At 42.6% G+C, this 6,758-nt stretch overlaps 1 pseudogene; it reads left to right on the top strand.

The window, feature by feature from the left end:
- Positions 1-1,379: 1,379 nt before the first annotated feature.
- LOC127666317 (fructose-bisphosphate aldolase A-like) lies at positions 1,380-2,418 on the top strand (annotated as a pseudogene).
- Positions 2,419-6,758: the final 4,340 nt, after the last annotated feature.

Genomic DNA, 6,758 nt, shown 5'->3' with positions numbered 1-6,758 from the left:
CTTATTGCTCATATAGGTGTCCCTCAACAGAGGAATGGATACAAAAAATGTGGTATATTTACACAATGGAGTACTACTCGGTCATTAGAAACAATGAATTCATGAAATTCTTAGACAAATGGATGGATCTGGAGAACATCATACTAAGTGAGGCAATCCAGTCTCAAAAGATCAATCATGGTATGCACTCACTGATAAGTGGATATTAGCCTAGAAATGTGGAATACCCAAGACATAATCCACATATTAAATGATGTCCAAGAGGAACGGAGGAGTGGCCCCTGGTTCTGGAAAGACTCGGTGCAGCAGTATAGGGGAATACCAGGACAGGGAAGTGGGAAGGGTTAGATGGGGGAATAGGAGGAGGGAAGAGGGCTTATGGGACTTTCGGGGAGTGGGGAGCCAGAAAAGGGGAAATCATTTGAAATGTAAATAAAAAATATATCGAATAAAAAATAAGGAAACAAATGAATAAATAAAAGCTAGATAGAGCTTTGGGTATCTGAACCCTGACACTGTACAGTGGAGGCAAGCTGACCCTATAAGCTCATTCCTCAGCCAGCCTACCCCCAAGCGCTGATCTTCCATATCCATGGGAGACTCTTGCCCAAAGCTATAAAGCAGAAAGCAATAGGGGGAGGCCCCTGACATTGTTCTCTGAAAAAAAAAAAGAAAAAACTTGTAATTATAGCCTCTTAGTTGATATGCCTTTCTCCAGCCTTGACATTAATTTTTTCTCATCATATTCTGAGACTCATTTATGCTAAATCCTAAACTCCTGATTAAGAACCAAAATTGATTCTATAGCCTACTTACTAAGCATCATGGTAATCTAATAACTCCCCATGTCCACAAACTTCTTAGACAATATAAACTTGTAGTTTCATTCTCATTTCAATATGCAATAAATAACTTTTAAATATAATTTAATCATTTATGACCAGATAATTATAATTGAATTAGAAAATTGGGAAATGTTTCTAGTTGAAAAATAAAAATACACTAACGAAGAAGCTATAGATGTCACCAGTATGATTAATATGGAAAAATGCATTATTCATCTACTTATACATTAGACTAAATAAGTCAAGCATTGAGGGTCATACTACATGTGACAGATAGCAGGATAAATAAGGCATATTTTCTTTCTTCACAAAGCTTTAGTAAACTAAGAAATAACATAATGAACTAATTTGGAATAGCGTTATCCCAGAAAGTATGCAAATATTGGTGGGAAACCAACATTAAAACCTAAAAATCTATATACCATTGAAAGAGTTATTTAAAAGAAAAGTTGAGCCTTAGTTCTTTTGCCTACTCACCGGTGTACCTAGCAAACCCATCCCATCCTATGCCAGGAAACTACTGCCACCAGTACCATGCCCTACTCATACCCAGCACTGACCCCAGAGCAGAAGAAGGAGCTGTCTGACATTGCTCACAGAATTGTGGCTCCAGCAAGGACATCCTGGCTGCAGATGAGTCCACTGGAATCATCGCCAAGTGCCTGCAGTCCATTGGCACCAAGAACACCAAGGAGAACAGGCGCTTCTACTGCCAGCTGCTGCTGACTGCTGATGACCGTGTGAATCCCTGCATTGGGTGGGTGATCCTCTTCCATGAGACACAGAGGCAGATGACAGATATCCCTGCCCCCAAGTTATCAAGTCCAAGGGTGGTGGTGTAGCATTAAGGTAAATAAGGTTGTAGAGCCCCTGGTAGGAACCGATGGTGATACCACTACCCAAGGGCTGGATGGGCTATCTGAACGCTGTGCCCAGAGTAAGAAGAAGGATGGAGCCAACTTTGCCAAGTGGCACTGTGTGCTAAAGATTGGGGAACATACTCCTTTGCCCCTTGCCTTCATGGGAAATGCCAATGTTCTGGCCCGTTACTCTAGCATCTGCCAGCAGAATGGCATTGTACCCATTGTGGAGCCTGAAATTCTTCCTGATGGGGACCATGACTTGAGGTGCTGCCAGTATGTAACTGAGAAAGTACTGGGAGCTGTCTACAGGACTCTGAATGACCACCATGTCTATCTGGAAGGCTCATTGCTAAAGCCCAGCACGGTCACCCCTGGACATGCTTACACTCAAACTTTCCAATGGGGAGATTGCCATGGCAACACTCACAGCACTTTGCCACACAGTGGCCCCTGCTGTCCCTGGGGTCACTTTCCTGTCTGGAGGGCAGAGTGAGGAAGAGGCATCCATCAACCTCAATGCTATCAACAAGTGTCCTTGACTTTCTCCTACGGCTGAGTCCTGCAGGCCTCTGCTCTGAAGGCCTGGAGTGGGAAGAAGAAGAACTTGTAAAGTCCTGGCCAACAGCCTCGCTTGTCAAGGAAATACCCCAAGTGGCTAGTCTGGAGTCGCAGCCAGTGAATCTCTCTACATCTCTAACCATGCCTGCTAACCAGAGCTGATATAAGGCTGCTCCATCAACACTCCAGAGCCCTGCCTACCCACTTGCTATTGAAGAGGGGCCTTCAGGCTCTTCCCCATCACTTTTGCTCCCCTCCTGTGTGTGTGTGTGTGTGTGTGTGTGTGTGTGTGTGTTGTTGTTGTTGTTGTTGTTGTTGTTTTGTTGTTGTTGTTTTTGTTATTGTCTGTGAATGCTAAATCTGCCATCCCTTCCAACCCACTGCCAATAAACAACTATTTAAGGGGGAGGGGGAAGAAGAGTTGAGTACTGTAAAAAAAAAATTGCTTCATTAAGTGGTGTACATAACTCAGTGTTGGAACACTTGCTTACTGTTTTCATGGTACTGAGTTAAATGCCAAGTTCTACAAAAAAGAAAAAAGAAAAAAAGTCTCTCCTTCATCAAGCCAATTAGATAAACATAGGCAAATATCTCTTATGCATGGATACGAGCCTCTGATAGTTAAATATCCAGGTGGGGAAAGATATAAGTAGAAGTCAGAAACTAGAAAGGGACAATAGTGACAAGGGAGGGAAAAGGATTTTGAGGGAAGAGATGGAGGAAGATGATAGGGCAAATAGGAAGGGACAGAGAGAGAAAGGAGGTTGAAACAACTGATCAAAAATAAATCAAGGGCTGCCTGCCGGGACAGAAAAGGGTCACTAGGTACTGTATCACCCTGAGCTTTAGATCTCTGGTGGTGCAAACCACCAGGGGTCTGCCTGCACTCAGGAACTGAGCACATAGGCGGTTTGTCTTCCAACCCGCCGGGAGTGGGAACTGTGTCCTGCCCAAAGAGCTGCAGAAGGAGAGAAGCTCCGCGGCCATATTCGCTGCCTGCCTGGACAGAAAAGTGTCACTAGGTACTGTATCACCCTGAGCTTTAGATCTCTGGTGGTGCAAACCGCCAGGGGTCTGCCTGCACCAAGGAACTGAGCACATAGGAGGTTTGTCTGCCAGCCAGTCCATCGCTGGACCTGTGTCCTATGTGAGAATCAACAGAGGGAATGACCCCCACCACATCATCTTCGCTCCATAATAGAGCAGACAGAGAACACCTGGTTGACCTTGACAACCTAAGTATAACATTGCTTGAGGCAAGACTGAGCTGGGCTCCAAAGGCACAAAAGAGGAAGGCACCATATCAGTAATGTGTGCCGGAGGAAACCCAGTCATCCAGTGTTGCAGAGATAACCTTAAAGATCCACAGTAGGTTGAAGCTCCAGCCAGTGACAATAAGACCATCTAACTCCTGGGAGAACCAGATGGCTAAAGGCAAACATAGGAACGTTACTAACAGAAACCAAGGCATTATGGCAGCATCTGAACCCAATTCTCCAACAATAGCAAGTCCTGAATACCCCAACACACCAGAAAAACAAGATTTGGATTTGGGTCATGATGCTGGTACAGGAACACATGAAGGACATACTTAAAGAAATTCAGGAGAAAATGGATCAAAAATTAGAAGCCCTTACAAGGGAAACACAAAAATCATTGAAAGAAATTCAGGAGAATACAAAAGCCAATAAGGAGGAAACGCAAAAAATCATTTAAAGAAATACAGGAGAACTTTGGTCAACAGGCTGAGGTCATGAAAGAGGAAACACAAAAATCTCTTAAAGAATTACAGGAAAGCACAAACAAGCAAGTGAAGGAGCTAAGCCTGAGATTTCACCTCACACCAGTCAGAATAGCTAAGGTCAAAAACTCAGGAGACAGCAGGTGTTGGTGAGGATGTGGAGAAAGAGGAACACTCCTCCATTGCTGGTGGGATTGCAAAATGGTGCAACCACTTTGGAAATCAGTCTGGTGGTTCCTCAGAAAACTGTGCATAACACTTCCTGAGGACCCTGCTATACCACTCCTGGGCATATACCCAGAGGATTCTTCAGCATGCAATAAGGATACATGCTCCACTATGTTCATAGCAGCCCTATTTGTAGTAACCAGAAGCTGGAAAGAATGCAGGTGTCCTTCAACAGAGGAATGGATACTAAAAATGGGGTATATTTACACAATGGAGTACTATTCGGCCATTAGAAACAATGAATTCATGAAATTCTTAGACAAATGGATGGAGCCGGAGAACATCATACTAAATGAGGTAACCCAGTCTCAAAAAATCAATCATGGTATGCACTCACTGATAAGTGGATATTAGTCTAGAAACTTTGAATACCCAAGACATAATCCACATATTAAATGATGTCCAAAAAGAATGGAGGAGTGGCCCCAGGTTCTGGAAAGACTCAGTGCAAGAGTATAGGGGAATTACAGAATAGGGAAGTGGGAAGGGGTAGATGGAGGAACACGGGGAGGGAAGAGGGCTTATGGGACTTGTGGGGGGGTGGGGACCCAGAAAAGGGTAAATCATTTGAAATGTAAATAAAAAATATATCAAAAAAATAAAATAAAAAACTAAAAAATAAAATAAAATAAATCATGTACAGAAACCACCATAGAAAAGCTTTGTAAGCTATGTTATAAAGAAAAAAACAAGCTTATAAGAATAATTCAAAACAGCTTGCCTAATTTCAACTTTTAATGGGAATTTTAATATCTCCTTTGATATAATTTCGTTTTGAAGAGAAGTAGATTATAGCTGGAGAGACAGTACAAATGACTCAGTTTGTTCAGACTACAGGCTGCTCTACCAGAAAACATGAGTTCAATTCCCAGCTTTCACCAAATGGTCTTCTGTACTCTCCTGTGGGCATTGTGTACACACAGAGTACGCATGTGTACACATAAAATAAATAAGTATTTCTCTTTAAAAAGAGAACTTGGTTTAATATGTTAGTAGCATTTCCCTTGGTGATCCACCCGAAATGGATTGTCAGACCCTATTGTCAAAAGTACCATACACTTGAATCTGACATGGAGAAATCAATGTCCTCCCTAGAGGCAAGTTCTCATAGTGATGGAAGGTACTACGTAGATAGCTAGGGAAAAGAACTGATCAACAGTTTTACCCAGCAATGAACCTTCAAAGCTACAATACTGACTGATCTGATGAGATACACACAGTGCTTCAAACCACTTTCTAATTTGACTTCAAGTCTCCTCCACGCGGCACGGTAGTGTAATCCTGTCCAAGAACCTGCACCTAGGATGTCATAGGCCCAGAGGAAAACCTATACTATTATTTTGCTAATTAGACATAGTTTTAAATGTCACTCTACATGTGAGTCCATCTGTCAACCCTCTTCCAAGATGGTTCATTCCTAGTGGACACTGATTAATGCATAGACTTGTGACTGCTTAAAGTGCAGGAAAGACATGATGGTAGTGTGCTAAGCCCTGAATGTAAAAGCTACTTTATACCTGTGGCTCCCAAAGTCTCAGAGAACATCATCTAGAAGGAGATAGGAAGATGATAATAGCCAGACACCTGGGACTGATGATTTCCAGATTTGAAAGGGTTATTATACTAATAACCCCACAGAAATTGTGGTCCAGCACAAGGCTGAGATGGAGAGGGAAGGGGGTCCCTGTTGAGCAGCTACAGGAAGATGCTGGCTTCTCAGAGAAGGGAGAGCCAATCCATTCAGGTAGTAGCTCCAGTAAGTTACACATGCTTCAGTAAATGGTCCTGAAGTGTACACTTATGGACCACATGAATGGACTCAATGAATTATACATAAAATAAAACAAAACAAAATAAAATAAAATAAATAAAAGGTAAAATGGCTTATGAATGAGAAGCTATAGTGGAGTTTGGGAGGAGTTTAGGACAGAAATGTGGGTAGATGGGATCCAAGCACATTGTATACATATATATAAAACTTGTAAATAATAAATTAAAATATTTTAGGAATAGTAGATTTAAACATATTTTCCTAAGTCAATTTTTAGCTATGCATAGCTAATTAATAGTATCTCTTATCTAAGGTCCCTCCCTTTGAGTCCTGAGAGTCCCTCATCCCCCAGGTCTCTGGGGCATTCTGGAGGGTCCCCTGAACCTCCTATATCCTAGGGTTGCCTGTTTGCTTCCCTTCTTTCTGCTGGCCCTCAGGGCTTCAGTCCTTTTCCTTCACCCAAAACCAGATCATGATCCTCTTCCCCCCCCCCCACTCCCTCCTGCCCTGTCCACTTTCCCTCCCAGGTCCCTCCCTCCTTCCCTCCCCATTTGTAATTGCTTTGTCCTCCCTCCCATGGGGACTGAGGTGTCCTCACTTGGGCACTTCAGCTTGTTGACCTTTTGGAGTTCTGTGGACTATATCTCCTCATATATTTCTCATGAGAAATTTCCTCATTCTTAATAGCTGAGTAGTATTCCATTGTATAAATGAGCCACATTTTCCATATCCATTCTTCAGTCGTAGGACAT

This window comes from Apodemus sylvaticus, chromosome 15 (assembly GCF_947179515.1).
Source record: "Apodemus sylvaticus chromosome 15, mApoSyl1.1, whole genome shotgun sequence".
In the NCBI taxonomy this organism is placed as follows: domain Eukaryota; kingdom Metazoa; phylum Chordata; class Mammalia; order Rodentia; family Muridae; genus Apodemus; species Apodemus sylvaticus.
This window is presented reverse-complemented; position numbering and strand designations above follow the sequence as displayed.